This window comes from Suricata suricatta, chromosome 8 (assembly GCF_006229205.1).
Source record: "Suricata suricatta isolate VVHF042 chromosome 8, meerkat_22Aug2017_6uvM2_HiC, whole genome shotgun sequence".
Taxonomy (NCBI): domain Eukaryota; kingdom Metazoa; phylum Chordata; class Mammalia; order Carnivora; family Herpestidae; genus Suricata; species Suricata suricatta.
This window is the reverse complement of record NC_043707.1, coordinates 77,939,648-77,958,804: the sequence shown is the minus strand read 5'-3', so window position 1 is coordinate 77,958,804 and position 19,157 is coordinate 77,939,648. Positions and strand designations below refer to the sequence as shown.

At 39.3% G+C, this 19,157-nt stretch overlaps 1 long non-coding RNA gene across 1 annotated transcript; it reads right to left on the bottom strand.

Moving 5' to 3' along the window:
• Positions 1-1,271: 1,271 nt before the first annotated feature.
• Positions 1,272-18,012, bottom strand: LOC115300073. The gene is made up of 2 exons (XR_003912489.1): positions 17,826-18,012; positions 1,272-1,332 (listed from the first exon to the last, which is right to left on the bottom strand). It is a non-coding gene; the product is annotated as an uncharacterized LOC115300073 (long non-coding RNA).
• Between the last annotated feature and the right edge of the window lie 1,145 nt (positions 18,013-19,157).

Below are 19,157 nucleotides of genomic sequence, written 5' to 3'. Positions count from 1 at the left end.
AAAGATAATTTAAGGAAGGTTTTTATTTTTTATAATTATTTTATAAAGTTGAACAAGATGACCTTTTGTCCCTTAAAAGAAAGGCTATTTAAAATTCTGTCAGTTTCAATATAATTATAATTAACTATTTGTGACATTGTAGGCATAAAATGCTCTTGAGGTTAAGACAGTTTTTTAAGGCCAATACATAGAGAAAGCTATAAATATTTTGCATTACAGATGATATCTGAAATATGTTTCTCTACTTACTTTCAAAGCCTGTAAGGCTTTCTTGGATGAGTACATATGTATTTCTTTTCACATAAAAAAAATTGTTTCAACAGCTCGTGTTTAGAGTCCTGAAAGCAGTGGGTTGTTTCTTCATGAATCTTCCATTTTTTGGTAGTTGTAATAAACTCGTACTTCATTGTATTTCATGTGGGTTAAACATGCTCAATATATCTTATTTAAATATAAATGAAATCTGATAGATTATAGAAAAATGTTTAACTGTCAAGACAATACTAGGGATAGAATGTTCTTGGGATATAGCAAAATGGAGTGGAAACCAATCATTCACTTAACTCAATATAATGAAATCCCATTGTGATTTTTGTTTACAAGCTGATATGGAGATACATGTTTGGATCTACTTAGAAGCCTTCCATTTCCAGTCATTTCCAGAGATGACTACGGGAGAGCTGGAGAGGTATGCTATAGACAGAAGACACGGGAGGGACGCAGAGATGGCATTCAGACAGTTGTTTGAGCTCTGTATATTAACATGCCTTCACTTGTACCCACTGGATCAGAAGGCTAGGCAAAAGCACAGAACTGCACTCTCTCACACACAATCGAGATGCGTGATGCATAGGGATGTAGAATGTAGACACACCTTTTGGGGGTTAACCAACTGTTCTTATCCAGTTTGAGTTGGTGATGGCTTGAAGCCCATCCCCTTGTTCTTTATCCGTATAATTTGAAGACAGGCCAATCTGTTTTCATGAGGTGCATTAATGGAAGTATAATCCATTTTAATGCATGACTACAGCGCATCAAGAAAAGCATATCCCCACCTTCCTGTGTGTGGGGTAAAAGCTGCTCAGGGCTACCATGTCCTCAGGATGTATGTGCGGAACCACCATTAGTATTTAATAGAAGCTGGGCATGTGCATCAAGAAGATAATATTATAGTTCCTGAGAATTGGAAAGAGCTATATAATATTAGGGTTTTCTTGTGGAATAGACATAAAAATGATTGAAATCCTGGTTTAAGAAAAAAATGTATTCACTTTAACTGTCTTCTTTGGTGGTATTTATAGAAACAACCTTCATTCTTCTCCAGCAGTTTTCCTGTGGAAAAAATAAATGATCTCAATATAATGCAATGCAGTATATAAACCCAATGCCTGCAGTTGTCCTATGTAGCATTCAAGTACAAATATCCATTCGGCTGGAATTTGGAAGGGGCTAAGGTGACTACTTTAAAATTTGGTTTCAGTTGAGAGCAAATTCAAAGATGCTTTGGTGGGTCTCGGTGCATATGCTTGTGCGTATATGTATGAAATGATTCCACAGCACATTGAGATGGAGGAAAAACAATCAATGATCTAATTCAAATAAGAAATGTTTTATTTTCTAAGTGTCGATTTACTCCAAGAGACTGTCTTTTCAAGGTTGTTGGCTTAAAAAAAATGATAACACATGTTTAAGCCTTTCTTCTTAACTTTCCTCTTTCTCGACCTCACAAGATAAAAATAATATATTTTTTTAAAAAACAGCCTAATAAATCTGTGATTGATTAAAATGGGGGGATTTAAAAATTCTAATTATCTCTCCACAATTATCACTAAGCTTAGTGTGATGAGGCTTAGTGGCCTCCATTACATGTTTTTAAATCGACTGTCCCAGATCCTCACATTCAAATTCAATAAGCACTTCTTGTTTGAAGTAGAACTGTATTTCCAATAGACTGTTTCCTTAAATGAGATCTCTTAAAAAAAAAAAAAAAAGTGTTTTCCTCTTTTTTACTCCAAGGAGGTAGAGGGTATGGGACTGGGCTGGGAGGCCTTAGACACTATGATGCACCAATGCCTAACTGCTTATTGGAAAACACGACCTTTCAGAAACTAGGAAAGACTCCATGCCCTTTGTTAGAAACCATGGTTGTTAAATTCAGATAAATCAACACTTGCTTTTACTGAGGATTGTGTCTTTGCATTTTATTCTATACCGAGTTCAAGGTAATTAAAATTTTTAAATTCAATTTTCTTTCTCAAACACCGTATATGCTGTTTTGATTGTGTTTCTGTGAGGGCATTTCATTTTTAAAAAGTCAATCTTACTATTATTTAAATCTTTTTAAATTTTACAACTCCCCATTACTCTTTTTAGTAAATTCTAAGTGAATGACTTTGTCTATTTGTATTTCCATGATTCTGGATATAATTCATCTGAGTATTTATTATATTGTCATGTGTACACAATAAACCAAAGTGTCTTTTATTATCTCAAGATTTTCTTTTTTTGAAAAATTTTTTCTTTTCCTGTTTTTATTTATTTTTGAGAGACAGAGAGAGACAGCACAAGCAGGGGAGGGTCAGAGAGAGGGGAGACACAGAATCTGAAGCATGGTCCAGGCTCTGAGCTAGCTGTCAGCACAGAGCCCAACGCGGAGCTCGAACCCATGAACCGTGAGATCATGACCTGAGCCCAAGTCAGAGGCTCAACTGACTGAGCCACCCAGGTGTCCCTTCTCAAGATTTTCTAGAAAATGTGTCCATCGGTGGGGTGCCTGACTGATCACATGGTCATCCGTTTGATCCCCACATTGGGTGTAGAGCCTACTTAAAAAATGTGCTCATCAAAAAATAAGCTAAATTCTAAGTATAACAAAAAAGAAAAAAAAAGATTTGCTTCAGTCTCAGGTCTATTTATTCTTTGTATGGTTCATCCCCTCCATTTTTTCCCTCTATCCTTACTTAAAAACAAAGAAAAACCTTCCTTTTTCTTTGACCAGGTATCCTTTCTTTCTTATTGTTCTTAATTTTTAAAAGTCTTTTTTTTTTCTTTGAGAATATTCGTGGATTTTTTTCAGCGAATTGCTTCTTGGGTTGGAAAATGCAGGTTCATTTCAGTTTGAGTCTCTTGCTTTTAAAGATTACTCCAGCAGGTGGCACTAAAACACTGTAAAAAGATAAGAGTCACAACTCACCTGGAAAAAAATATCAGACGGGTCATGAGGTTGTTACATGTAAAGAAGGTATGTTTGCAAACAATAAGCATTTTGCACTTGAAAAATCTTAGCACTGCATACATTTAAACTACTACCCATAGTTTAGTCAGACCTTCTCTACAAAAGAAATCAATATTTTTATAGAAATCGTAGGAGTTTATATGAATATGTTTATCTCTGTTGGGGAGAATGAATTGAGACAATCTTTGTCTCCAAAGAGTTCGCTAAGTGTTGTATAAAATATTATGTTAAATCTGCATGAGATCAGAATTAAAAATGTATTTATTAGTCTCCATATGGTTATGTTCCCATTTTGACACAAGGGAATTGGTACACATACTCTAACGCCTATTAGTGTTAATGGGAATTATATGTGTAAATCCCAACGTCCCCGTGCACTGAGATGAAAATCTCCACAAGGATTTTGAAATCCGTATTTGTATTGCTTTTGGTTATGAAGAAACTAGAAGTACGGTAGTTGTTCTTGTATCTTTAAACTGAGTAGGGAGAACTTGCACCTGAAACAACAGACCTTGAAGTGTTATTTATTCCAGTTAAACATTCAGTTTTAGTGTGATGATCAGTTCAGAGCCAAAAGCTGGAGAGGTTTCTCAGATTGCCAACCCTGAGTTCTGGAACGTAGCCATCCCCGAAGAGCTACCACAGCTGTTCCCATAGTAGCAGAGAGGTTGCTCCTGGGTCTGGCTTCCAAAAAGAAAGATCTTCCTTCCGATGCCAGTTCAAGCACATTAAAAACAGCATAGCTTTCTTCCCCCTCCTAACCCTTATCTCGGCAGCATTTCTGCCTCCCCCAGTAGGCTCGCGTGGTCTCCGGGGCACCTGTTGCTCCTGGGATCTTCGGAACACCACCTGAATTTGAGGCTGCTCCCCGGGGACCTTACAGAAGTAGGTTCTTTCCAGAATGCCCCAGGCCCAGGCAGCGAGGAGTAACCGTCAGCTGCTCCGTAGCAACCAGCCCTTGCCGCTTGTCAGTCTTGGTTGGCACTCACCCAGGAAAGTGTAGAGAAGCTTTTGACAGCCGGGAGAGCTTCTGCCCCACAGATCTAGAAGATTCTTGTGCCAAGAAAGAAACCCTTCCACGCGGGAAGGCAAGGAGCCAGCCAGTCTTAGCTGACTGTCTCTCCCGGCTCTGCTTCTCGGAGCTTCACCGGCCGGGGTGACCAATAAGTCCGACCCCTTGAGGAGGCTGTGCGGTCTCCATCCAGCTGCATTCTGCGCCTCCCCTGGTCCCAAAGGCTTTCTGGCCCTAGTTAAAAGCCCTTCTGTTCTTGAAAATGTATTTCCAGTAGCCAGAGACTTCAGTTTTCTGTCACTGGATAAGTTGATTAGCTGATATTTATTGAGTATCAACAACGTGGCACGTGTTTTACGCCGATTATAGGAGAGATCGGGGAAAAGATTCCCATCCTTTTTCAATTTTCCCAACCCTCTTGATTCTGACGAACTGACTTTGAAGTAAAATAGTCTCTTCTTTCCTTTCCTTCTTCTAGGTTGGCTGTGTCTAGCCTTTCTGTCTCTGCTTGCTATATTTGCCGAGATGGTCACTGTCACATATTTATCTGGCCTCCTGTATTTAATGAGCGGGTTTTAAAATGCATGATTGGAGACAGTCTATCCGATAGAGAGATAATTCCCTCCGGTTTGAGGAAAAGATGAAAAACAGTCTTTTATATTAGCCTGAAAATTCACTCTCCTTTGTATCTTGTCGGTTTTTAATTCCTAAAGCAAAGGCAAAAGAAAAAAAAATTTTTTTTTCTTTTCCATTTCATGCTCAAGACAGACTGGAGAAGTGCGACACCAACGCCGTGTGGTTAGTAATGATCTGCTTCACTGATAGAGCAAATTGGTTGTTGACAATGGCTGACTGCAACTGACACAGCCTAATAAGGGAAAGAGGCATTTTATTGATTATAAGACAAAAGTGCCCAAACTGGGTTTTGTCCCTTTAAATTTTATGGACTATAAAATGGAGACCTTGTACCTTTTAAATGTGAATTTAGTCTGATCTTACCATTACTTTTACTATCATTCTATTTATGATCTCTCAAAGGGTATACATATTTATTTGCAGGGGGAAAAATCCTACTCCTTAGCAGGTATGTTGCTGAGGAATACTTACATATGCTTGCGTGCAGAGAAAAATTCAAAGCCAAAGATAAATGGTGAAGGGGAGTTCTGAGGTCATTGCTAAAAATTTTTGATTTGAAGTCGTTACTCCAAGTTGAATATGACAATATTTCTTTAGCACAGGATCCTCAATCCATATCTCATTTACCATATTTAAATCCTTAATCCTCTAACACCAATTCAAATAACAGTCCACTTGCTAGCTTCCAGCTTCGGGTCACTGTTGAAGGAGAAGTGACAGGCAGTGAAATCAGAAAGGCTCCCTGGCAGGTAGGTAACGTATGTCAAAGAGAGCCTGCATGACTCATAAACAACCGGGACTTATAAATTATCTATTAAACAAATATTATCTGAGCACTGTGCAAGGCAATGGGGGCAGCGACTGAAATAATCACCAATTTCAAAAATTGTCACTGTTCCCAAGGGACTCGTGGTCTGGCAAGGGAGGTTGATAGAGAGGAAACTGCAGCACCTAATAACTGCCATAAACCCAGTAATTCTAAATGTCACACACCTGCTAAGCACCTAATATATACCATCTTGTTAATCTTCACAACTACCTCATGAAATATACATTATTATCTCCATTGTACCAATTAGGCAATGAAGGCTTAGAGAGATTCCGTTACATGGCTCAACTATACCTCATTAAGTGACAAAGACATCACTTGAACCCAGGATTGTCAAGCTTTGGAGACGGGTCTCTCTGCACACCTTCGTATTCTTTCTCTTGGGAATGAAATGATCAAGTCGAACTTTCTGCCAGGAACACTGAGGCTAACAGGTACACAGAGAAGGCATTTTTTGGGACTGGGGAATACATTTTCTTGGCACATTTCATTAGCTAATTTAAAAAGAAGTGTTGGAGTGTTGCTAGGTAGTTTATATTTTATTCCATTTCAAGTTGGAAAACTACCTTGCTTCAAAGCTTTGTTTTTGTATATATTCTTTGTGGGGTGGATCACATTGTAGGCAATTTGGAGAAAATGTTTATAGTTGTACAAGCTGAGAATCTGGTCCTTTCCCAACACATATTTTAATGTATAGCAAAACACAGCCACAATATAGTCCTGCTGTTCATGAAGCAAAGCTTGATTCTGGGACATAAACAGGAGTGTAACTATAGAAGACAGGAGTTAAGCCTCACAGTTCCTAGCGTTTGTAAAGCTTTGCTAAGTGCCTCATGTTTAGCACTGACCAAAGAAATTTAAACAGATATGTAGAACCTGGAGAGAATCCAGGGGAGAGAGCAGGAATGATGTAAAAACTCCTCATGTAAAGAAGGCTGCCTTGTGTCAAGAAAATAATTCAACAAACACTCATGTGCAAGTATCCTAGTGGGAAAGCCACAGCCCAAGTGGGCTGGACCCACATCTGTTTTTTTTTTTTATTAATATGCCCATAGTTCTTCGCCTAGTTCTGCGTACATAGTAGCACCTCAGTTCTCATGTGATGAATTAGAGCCTTGGAATCTAGTAGGGGTACAGAAATAAAGGCAAGTCTGTAATCCAAGGAACAAGAGGTAAGCAATAGAGCACATGTATAGATAAAGAGGGAAGGAAAGGATTCATTCTGACTGGGTTATCACCGAAGGCTTCATGGAGCAGTCTAGTGTTTGAGATAGGCTATGGACGGTGGGGAAACTTTCCACGGGATGAAGAGAATGTATGTTTGTGGAGATGGGGGCAGTCTGTGAAGAGATGTAATTGTGAGAGAGTGCGTGACGACCTTGGAATGCAGACTAGAAGAGCTGCAGTCTGAAGTTCATGGGGGAACCCGAAACAGAGAAAACAAGACTGAAATTAGGTGGATTTCAGGTTACAAAGGCTGGAACGTCATGTTAGGAATTTTGTACTTTATTCTTTTGGTGGTGGAGATGAGCCTGACTATTGAGCTATGGTAATACCAAGTTTCATAGTGAGTAAATATGCAATTTACAAACACTGCCTTACTTAATCTCCAAAACCAAGCTGAGGCTTAGAGAGTTGAAGTAATATTCCCAAAGTCACATATCTGGCTAAGAGCGTATCTGTCTGAATCTAGATCTATCGCCAGCGCTATTAACTATTATACTAGACTGCTTTGTTATCAAAAGCTTTTGGAGGAGGAAGTAATATGATTGGAACCACATTATCAGTGTAAAGGATACAGTGGAAATAATGAAACCAGTAAGATTATTGCAAGAGTCTAAGCAAAAGGCAGTTTAAAGCATAGCTGTAGAAATGACAGTGGAAGAGAAATGTAGAGGCTGGCCATGAAAGTAAGGTCCAAGGTAATCTAACTAGGACTCCAATAGTTTGGATTTGGGGATGCAGTTGTCATTACTGCTATCAGCTAATTCCAGTTCTTTTTTTTTTTTTTTTTTAACACATTGAGTGCATTTTTGGTCTTTTTCTGGCTGGGTGGAGGCACATGGTTAATTAGAAACACTAAGTTATTCACGGGAGTGAAGTGCATTATTTCCTGCCTGAGTGTTTAGTCACCAATGCCTGAACCTCCAGAGCTCTCTCTTTCCTACATCATTGCAATGTGCAACATCTGCGGACAGTTCTCTCTCAGCCTGATCCTTGAGTGGCTATATGGAGCAGAGAGCCCACTGACCCACGGGAGGCATGTTCTATGAATGACAAACAACAACCATAACAACAGCAACAACGACAACAATAACAACAACCTTCTGCTTTTATAAACCACTGAAATTTTAGGTGTATTTGTTATTGCAGCAAAAGTGGCCAATCTTGACTAACACAGAGGATGAGGGAACTCGCTAACATTGATGGAGCTCTTACTATGTGTTATGTTCTACTCATGAAGCATCACATTTAGTTCTAAGAAAGAATCCATTACTTAGGTGCCATTATTCTCTCTATATTCTGGTAAGGATCTGAGATATGATGTTGTAAAGAGAGCTTGGCTGATAGTTTCTTAGCTAAATAAGCTAGGATATGAGTCTAGGCAATTGTCCTCTATTGACAACATCTGTATACATCATATTATCCTTTCATCATGTTTTCTGGCCAGGAGAGCTGGCATAATGGTTCTGCAACATTAGTTGAAGAGGGAGAAGGTTCCTTGAATATATGTTCAGACATTATTATATTTAAAATATTTTTAGGAAGACTTGGAACTTTTAGAAACAAACGTTGGGAGGTTTTATGTAATATTGCGAGAAATGTCACAGATGATGTGGTAGACAGAATAATGGCCCTTCTTCTTCAAAGATGTCGATATCATAATTCTCAGAATGAGCAAATATGCTATCTTATTATCAAAGGATTTTGTCAGTGTGATTAAGATAACAATCTTGAGGGGCACCTGGTTGACTCAGTTGGTTAAACATCTGACTTTATCTCAGGTCATGATCTCATGGTTTGTGAGTTCGAGCCCTGCGTCAGGATCTGTGCTGACAGCTCAGAGCCTGGAGCCTGCTTCCAATTCTGTGTCTCCCTCTCTCTCTGAACCTCCCCTCTCTCTCTCTCTCTCTCTCTCTCTGTGTCTCTCTGTCTCTCTCTCTTTCTCAAATAAATAAGCTTTACACAAAAGATAAAGATCTTGAGATAAGATATTATCCTGGATTTTCTGAATGTGCTCAAGGTAATCCCAAGTGACTCTGGAAGAGGAAGAAAGAAGGTGAGGTGAAGATGGAAGTGAGCAGGGGTCTTAGAGCCAGAGAAGACAGGAAGATGCTGGATTGTCAGCCTCCAAGGTGGAGGAAGGGGTAGTGTGCCAAAAAAGCAGTTGGCCTCTCATAGCTGGAAAAGGCAGGGAAACAAATCCTCCCCCAGACCCTCCAGAAAGAATGCAGAGTGGAAGAAAAGAAGATCTGATAGTTTACCATAGACTGGGTACTGTTCTGAGGGTTTTACGTTTGTTAATATTTTTAAACATTGCAACGACCCAATAAGGCATGCACTATTATTAGCTTAGTTTTGTAAGCGAGGAGATGATTTGTGAGAGCAGAATTTTAAGTGAAAAAGGTAAGAATCTGGACAGTCTGGCACAGAGTCTATATTCCTACCCTCAATGCAGATGAATTTTTAAGAGAAATATAAAAGAATAAGACCATCATAAGTTCAATTCTGTTAGTCCATTTAGCTGATATATAACCTTGGAAATTTTTTTTTTTTGCACTTCCCCCCCTAGTTTTAAAAATAAGTATAATGAAAGCAGTACTTATTTCATATGGCTGCTTGGAGGTTCACTCTACCAGACCCAGTTGGTTGCAGATTGTAGAAACCCAACACAGACAAGCTTAAATCAGCCTCCCATCCCCATGAAGAGGAAAAGTGGGTGTGCTGGAAGGGTTCTGAGGTGGATCCGAGATGGAAAGAGGGTCAGGAACTCTTAGAAAGGAGAGAAACGAAACTCTCTCTGTGGATCCCAGCAATTCAAATGGCATCACAGCTTTTTTCCTGCTGACGTCTCATCCCTACCTCTCTCCGCAGGTGCAGTTCGTCCCTCTCCCACAGAAGAATGTTACCTCCATTCAGGGAGGAACGTGATACTTTGGGCATCTCAGGCTCCTCCCTGTAACCTTTGAGATTTGGCCCATGGATATTTCTCAGATCTTCTTTTCTTCCACTCCTCTGGCTCTTCCAGCCAGCCATACTAAGTTTCCTTGTGCCCCTTGAGCCCAGCAAGCATGCTACCATTACAAGTTCTCTGCTGGGATTCTCCACCCCAAGATAACAATACTAACATTCAGGTATAGAGTATTTATTATGTTCAAGTATGGTTCTATGTACTTTATATAGAGAGTAATTCATTTAACAATCAGCATTAAACTTCTGGAAAAGATATGATTTTATCCTCATTATACAGGCGTAAGAAACAAATTCATCAAAAAGTATTTTCCTCAATGTCACAGTCGGTAGCACAGCCAGATTCAAACCCTGAAACTTGGCTTCAGAGTCTGTGTCTTTACGGTTTCATTTTTACTTCCTTCAGAACACTGCTCAAATACTACCACCTCAAAGACCCGACTACTCTATCTAAAATAACGCCTTTGGTACTCTCTTTTATCCATGCTTTATTTTCTTCTAAGCATTTTAGAAGTACTTGGGCATTACATTATTATTTGTTGGTTGTTATTTGTATTCTCCATAATCACGTAAGTTCAATGAGAACAGTCTTTTTCTTAATTAAAATGTTTTATTTTAAATTACACTCTAGTTAACACACAGTGTTATATTAACTTCAGGTGCACAATATAGTGATTGAACATTCCGCACATCACCTGGTGCTCATCACAAGTATGGTCCTTAATCTCCATCACCTATTTTACCCATCCCCTCACCCAGAACAAAGTCTCTATCTGTTTGCTCAACCACCTGACGCATAGAAATATCCAAACATCGGTTGGATGAAGTGAATGAATGAATTATTGTGTGGTTACTATGTGCCAAACTCTAGTCTAGATATTTGGAATGCATCAAACATCGTTGCTTTTGCACAATTCACATGAGATGGGGACTTGTGGGAGAGAAAACAAACAGCAATTATAATATGAAAGTGTATTTTTTGTATGTTTGATGGTGACAGAGTCTATGAAAGGGAAAGAAGTAGAGCAGGGACACAGGAGATTGGGAATGGTACTGAGGAATGCTGTTGCTAGTTCTACACAAAGACTTAAAGGTAAGGGAATGAACCACATGGAAGAGCATTCCTGGCAGAGAATATAGCCCGTGCAAAAGCCCTCAGGCTGGAGTTTGAGGGGAAAGTTGTCCGTACTGTGACAGAGTTGAGTGAGGAAGAAATTAGAGTGAGGAGCTGAGATAAAGGAGGCCAGAGGCAGGAGAGAAAGAAAGGGGCCAGTTTACCAAGAGACATGATGCTGATTGTCAGTACTTGAAGAGAAATGATACAGTTTTGCTGAATGAATAAATAAATGAGGGATTATTAAAAAAGGGTAAACTATAGTATGCTGGCTCTACTTTAAAAAATCCTCGGGGGCGGGGGGCGTCTGGGTGGCTCAGTCAGTTCAAGGACTGACTTCAGCTCAGATCATGATCTCATGGCTCATGAGTCTGAGCCCTGCATCAGTCCCTGTGCTGACAGCTCAGAGCCTGGAGCCTGCTTTGGATTCTGTGTGTGTGGCTCGCTCTCTCTCTCTCTCTCTCTCTCTCTCTCTGTCTTTCAAAAAATAACTAAATATTTAAAAAATCCTTAGAATGACTGAGCCACTCTTCTTTGGCTCTGGGTCTATTTCTTTCCTTTTTCTTTTCCTGTTTATTTATTTATTTTGAAAGAGAGAGCATGCACGTGTGTGGGAGGGGCGGAAAGAGCAGGAGAGAGAGAATCCCAAGCAGGATCCTTGTTGTCAACACAGAACCTGATGCGGGGCTTGATCCTATAAACTGTGAGATCATAACCTGCGCTAAAATCGAGAGTCATATGCCTAGCTGACCGAGCCACTCAGGTGCCCCACTTCGTGTCTATTTCTGAATAAATCCCATGACCATGGCTAGGAACCTAAGTAGCAAGGTTCGCTCACATTTGGTCGGTTGCCCACTTCTCAGAAAAGAAAAAACAAAAGCCAAAGTACTTTTTGGATAGAAAGGTGAATTAATATGAGAAAGTGGTGATTCAGTTTAATAACATTTACTTAGGTTGGAGGAAAAGAAAATTCCCCCAAAAGTCAGTGTGGGATCCCAGATATGGCTCAGGACAGCTACGATTAGCTGGGGAATAACCCGGCAAACAGTAAATTTTAATTACATTGAAATGCTCTTTTATCTCTTTTAGTCATTGAGAACCATTCTGTTTGCACTTGTGGTATCAACTTTAGATTATCTTTTATTAAACTCACTGTTCCAGGCACTGGGGACATAAAATTAATTGACCAAGACGTGCCCTCAAGAAGCTCACACTCTAGCTAGACAAAATGTAAACAAATCACATTAATAGGACGTACTCCCTGGCACAATGGAGAATGCAATGCCTGCTACGGGGACATGCTGGATGGAGCACTTACCTCATCATTTTCACAAGTCAGAGTGTCACCAAGTGTTGTCCAGGGGCTGCCTGCATCAGAATCACCTGGAAGGGGGGTGGGGGGGGCTGGTCCTCATTAAAACGCAGATTCCTGGGCCCATCCCCGACTTACAGAATCAGAATTTCTAGGGCTAGAGCTTAGGAATCTGTTGTTATAACAAGGCTTCTAATGACTCTTATCCACACTAAAATTTGAAAATGATTGCCATATATTCTTTCTTTCCTCCAATGCTGCCTGGTAACAGTGCTGAGCACAAAACCAGCTGCAATGAACAGTTTACAGCTTCACAGAGTCACAGGGGATTTGCATGGTAGTCATTCTGCCACAAGGCGCACAGATCTGAAAATTCAGAACTGAAAATAGAACAGCACCGGCCCCCAAGCTACGCTTCAGATTTGTAAGCCAATGCTGTGGTTGCCTGTATTTAGAAACTAAATATTACTGTGGGTGATAGGCTTCATTTTTTTATTGTCCATTGTGACTTAATTATTTTTAAAAACAGTAGGCTTTTGAGGAAGTCATTCTTTGACCACTGATAAGCCTACTGTAGTTTACCTCAGGGTCAGATAGACATAGTTATCCAAGTTAACCTGATTGTCAGATTGGGGTTCAACCAAACTGTTCTTTACATTGAAAGAAAGAAACTCTCTCTTTCTCTTTAACTCTCTCTTTCCTTAAAATTTTGGACGTAGGCATTACTTACTGTCCCTACAAAGAGTTTGTCTGTTATCTATGAATTCACCTAGGGGATCAGTTTTGATGGCGGTCAGCTCAGTCATCCAGACCTCTGGAGCTTTGTGTCTCAGAATCACACATTAACGTCTCTTTATTCAATGTTCATCTCTATTATTGTAGTCTGTAACTCTTATGTTCCCAAATCTAGCTTGCTTCAATATATTCCTTGTGGTTCCCTTTGCTTTTCTTCTACCTAGCTGAAAGGTTCAGCAGTGCTGCCTAATAAATATGCCCTAATATATCACTTTCATAATGCCAATGTGTTACTTAGGCTTTTTTCTTTCAATTCTTTGAATGAAAAAACAGAGTTTTTCTCTGACCATGTTACATATCAGGTGTTATTGGAAGCAACGGTCTAGTCTCTTTGTCTCCCTTATGACCTATATGGCTTCATGATGTACTTCTATGTACAGATTCCTTCTTTTTAACTCTTACTCTTCCCTGAGAATTCTTCATGCAGTTAGTGTGATTATTATCACCTAATAATCATCAACCACATTCAATATTGGTGAATCCTTTGTTTATTCCTGAACTGGGTACCCACCCTGATACCGTTAGTTGTCAGCTCAGTGCAAGACACTGTATAGCTTCGCTTCCCGACAAGGAGTCTCTGGCTGAGAGCACCTATAGTTTTGCAGCTTGAAAACCTAACTCTTTGTTATGGCCATAAAAATATTTACGCTTTCTGTCCATGGATTTCAGTTTTCTTGGTAGCATGACTCTCTGCAATTTTTATTTCTTTGCTGACTCTTCTCCAGTGTGTGCTCACTGCTATAATTAGACCAGTTTTCTCTCAGTTTCTTCCACATACTATACACATTCCCACCTCTCTACCCTAGACTATCATACTCATTTCACCAAGGTGATGCACCTCAATTATTTTCTGCTAGTGACCCTTTGCTCGTCTAGCCCCAACTGACCCATTTTGCAAGAATCAAGTCCTATCACCTTCACAGAGCTACTCCAAGGATTTTGTCTCATGTTGAGCCTCCCTTTTCGTATTCTTTTTGGACATTCTAAGTACTGTCTAACTATCTATATCTTGTTATTTATGTTCTTTATTTGGTGTGTTTTTTATGTAATACATTGTTGTCTAGTTGGCTTCTGTGGGTCAGTATTGGCTTTGCCCTGGGCTTCTTGGGTATTTGGATCATATATTACTGTGCTTATGTGATATAGCGCTCAGTCCAGTTCTAAACATGAAGCGCTCAAGTAACCATTGCTTAGACAGTGTGAAACCGTATAAGCAATTGTTAAACAGGTAATTGCCCAAATTACTGCCACAAGGGTGATGATCAATAATATTACCCAGAAAGTATCATGTGACTTGGTCAACAGGAAAGATATTTTTAGTATGAATCCCATCAGTGAGTGATTCTTTTTATTAAAGAAAGAGGATTTTCCCCCTCCTTCATCTATGTACCTCAAAAAAGGTAAATCTTGATCTTGTGAAAGCACACAAACTAGATAAAAAGTCCCTTGAATGAGGTAGAGGATTTGATTCTAGTGCCAGATGCTATGGGGGCGAGGTTACTATTGAGCATACAGAAAAGTTACACTGGATCTATGACATGAGTAAGTAAAGAGTAACCCAGATTCAACTGATTCAAAAATTCAAATATTTTTGTCTTCTTTTCTAAGATTTCTTGCTAGTTCTTAAGTGAGCAAATTAACATCATAACTTATGTTGTAGTATTTGAAGTTGCTTTATTAATTTGTACCTGGGATATCTGTTTGAGAATTTTTGTCATTCTATATTTTTTCTCATATAAACCTATTTGATTGAATGTTATTTCTTCTTAATGATTTTCTTTCAAGTATTCTTATGCATAGGTGACAGAACTAGGTGAAGCTTTCTCGTATCAGAAGGACTTTTCAGCATAGGTACTGGAAATTCAATTTAAATCACCGTGAGCACAAAATGGAACTTATTGAGTTATATAAGCTGGAAATCAAGGGCAGATCTAGTTTCATGCACATTAGAATCTAGGATTCGAATGATGTTATCTGGCTTTTCTCTTCATTCCTTTACTCTGCTTCTTACTATGTATCAGTTAGAAATTTTTATACTCCATATGAGCTTTTCACAGGTGGTTAGCTAAGGAGGCTACTAGAGGGCACAATTATCTGTTTCCAGCTTAATAACACTAGAGGAAATAGATATTTTCTCTCTAACCTTTGTCTTCAGAAAAGACTGATTGGTCCTGCAAGACGCACAGTTCCTAAGAACTAATTACAGAGGCGCTGGGTTTTATGATTAGTCAGGTTGGCTGTGTCCCTACCCCCTTCCCCTCCAGTGGCCAGGGTAGACTGGGTACCACATGCAACAGCACCGTATGATTACATGAATTCTCAGAAAAAAATAAAAACCGACGTTGGCCATTCGACCTATGTCTATAATTATGACCTGATAGTGGAGATTATGTTGTCCATATTGTGAACATCCTGACAAAATTTATTTTTGCTTTATGGTAACTTGTAAGACTGTACAGTATCAAGATGGCTGCAACAAATCTTCTATCCCACATATTTTCTTTAGTGTGATCTTCCAACACCCCAGTCAAGACGTGGGGTCTAACTCCTTCCTGCTGCCACATAAGTCTGGACTGTAAGCAATAGAATGTGGCAGAACTGCTCCAGAGGCTTCTGGAGCCAGGCTAAAAGCCTTGCAGCTTCTGCCATCGTCTCTTGGAATGCTTGTGCTGGGAATGTTCCCTCCTGGAACCCAGAATCCATACTGCGAGAAGCCCAAGCCACGTGGTTTGGCCCCATGTGCGTGTTCTGATCAACGGTGCTAGCTAAGCCAAGCATTTGAGTGATTCCAGCCCAAGCGAATGAAACAGCAGTGTTGGAAGTGTCAGCGTCAGTGCCAGCCCTTTCAGCTGGTCATTGTGTCTCTCAGCCGACCTCCAGACAAGAGTCTGGAGTAGGTGATATCATTGTGTCCCAGTAGAATTTGTGAGCCTCCAAATTAGTGAGCCTAATAAAAAAGCAGTTGCCTTATACCATTAAGTTTGGGTTGGATTGTTTTTGAAGCAACAGATAAGAAGAGCTTTTTTCGTGTTTGAAGTGCCCAGCATGGATTTTGGCAGAGGACAGAGAATGTATTTCCCTCCTGATATCTGAAACACAATTATTCCAGATGAGAAATATGTATGCTGAAAATAGTATTATCAGAGAGGAATTTACAGAGAGTAGTAGAGACAATCAGTATATTCTTTTAAAAGGGTGAGATCTGAATTTTGTGATCACAAGTCAGTGAAGGATATTAACTATTGGAGAAGAATGTAAAATAAAACCCAGGATAGAGCAATCATTGATCAATACCTACTTGGGAGAACAATGAGATGCCGACTTGATTGAGATGTATGGATGGGAGCAGAGATGAATTTCAAAACAGGACAATTTATTGGGATCTTAAGAACTCTGCTAAGAAGTTTAGATTTAGATAAAGACTAATAGGAGAGTGAAGATGTATTCTACTTAAAAGTTATATACCAAATATGGTAAGAACAATTATTGTTACCATTGTTTATAATGATATAGAGTGAGGAGTAAGAGAGGCAGCAAAGATAACAATTTCATCCTGCAGTGACAAGAGTCTGCAAAAAATGTGAAGACCATTGAATACATGTAGAAATGGTAGAAGGAAAATAGGATAATTGTGTGGCTGATTGGAGGCTAATCATAAATTCTTGATTCCTATAGATGATTAATCTCCACAAGAGTCTGGCTACAGTTGGTGGTAAGGGGCATCTGGGGGGAAAAAGCTACTTTTGAGGGAATTTTAAGCATAAGTGGTTAGTATAGAGATGTAGTTTTCAAAAATAGCAGAGGAAACAAAGATGTTCTCACTCGACATATTTGTGATCTTAGGTTTTTCACACCAGTCTTATCAGTCGTGATTCCCAAACCAGACTAACAGAATATGTTGCACTTGATAGAGTGTACTTTTAAAGGTTTAGGATTTTGAAATCCTTCCACTAGCCATGGTATCTAGAGCAAGTAACATTCCTTGAACTTAGTTTTTTGAACTACTAATTGACTATTTTATTGATTTTATGGGAGAATTAGATAAATAAAAAGATGTGTAATGTTTTTGCACACTTTCAAGTGGTATACAGTTAAGATTCTTAAGATGAACCTATTTAAGGAGGACTCACAAAAATAAATTAGAATATTTCAGCTATGTCAAAGGAGTACAACATCTCTGAGAGTATACAGACGAGGGTGGTGTCCTGCGTTCTATGTGGTGCTATCAGGAAGGCTGTATTGAGGTGCTTCGTGGCTCAGTCAGTTAAGCATCCAACTCTGCGTTTGGGCTCAGGTCATGATCTCATGGTTTGTGAGACTGAGTCTTGCATCAGACTCACACTGAACAGCATGGAGGCTGCTTGGGATTCTCTGTCTCTCTCTGTCTCTGTCTCTGTTTCTGTCTCTCTCTCTCTCCTTCTCCCTCTCTGTGCCCTTCCCTGCTCGTGCTCTCTCTTTCTCTCTCAAAAGAAACAATTAAAAATTAAAAAAAGAAGGGTGGATGAGCCCAGACTGAAGGTTGGGGAACACTACTGGATGTTGGATTAGATCTGACCCATTTTATGGGATAAGGAGCCAGAAATTGGTGCAGAAGAAACAAAGCATAGGTATCAAAAGGTAAAAAATGAGGAATCAAGTAAGGTCAGTCAGAGAAACAGATTTAGATAGACTGAACAATGTCAGAAAGCTCTCATTGCGTACCTGTAGGAGAGTCAGAAACAGTGGTATGACCAGTTTGCTCTATTCATCGGTCCTCTTGCTGTGGGGCTTTCTCCCCAAAGAGTTAATAGGGATTTTCTCATATATGCATACTTTGTTATCAGCTGCATCCTCTTCATTCTTAACAGTTATCAAAACTGTTATACTGATAATTTGAATAAGAGAATTCCTGTTCATGTCTCAGGCTAGACTCTGAGAAGTAAGAGATATAAAAACTCTTGTCCTAGTTGGCTAGGCTCAGTATCATGACAGAACACTTCAATTATGAGGGCAGGTGATACCATAGGCACCATACATAAAGTCTCTGCTTTGTGTCATGAATCCCTAAGCTGCTACTATGGTTTCCTTTATCTCCCCCCCCCGCCCTCTTTATCCCTTTTGCAATTCTGTTGCCTCAGAAGTCATTCCACCACCTTGCCATCTTTGGATTATTCATTTTACCAGGTTGGGCTTCACCCTTCTTTTGAGCCTAGAGAATGTCCATCATCTTTTGATTCCATGTCTCCCACAGCCACAGGCCACCCTTGCTCCAGTCAAATATTTTAATTTGGTTCCTATTGTCAGGGTCAGAACCCTGAAGAGATTAGTCAGCTATGGCAATTACATAGGTAGGCATTAATGTGGTCAGTTATATTTCAGGTCAAACGTTGAGGTTATCTCCTGTTTCCATATGTTATTGGAGTGATGGAGCAAAATTTTATCATTACCAAGTAATGCTGTGTATCTGAAATAAACAGAGATTGGATGGTGGGTACAGTTTATAAATAAAAAATGTGACATATCTTTTCCACTTGCAAATACTTTTTCCCTTTCTGGCATGGGATTTGAATTACATTTCAAGGTGAAATTAAAGGAAAAATTCATTGAATTAAAAAAATCTTTTCTGTTTTAGAATAAAAATCCTAGATTTACAGGATTGTGCAGGTAGTACAGAGTTCCTATGTAACCCAAAACTCAGTACATTTGTCACACACAATAATAAATACAGATACATTATCATTACACGAAGTTTAAAATCTAATTGATTGCTTTAGTTTTCATCTAATGTCCCTTTTCTGTTTCAGAATTCCACTGAGGACACCATGCTACATTTAGTCTCACTCTTTTTAGGCTCGGTTGACTGATAATTTCTCTGAGTTTCCATGCTTTGGATGCCTTTAATAATTTTGAAGAGTACTGGTCAGGATTTTTGTAGAATGTCCTTCAACTGGGACGTGTTTAGGTTTTTCTCTTTATGAGACTGGGATTATGGGCTTTGGAGAAGACAATCACAGAGGTGAATTGCCATTCTTACTGTATCAAGATTACAGTCTA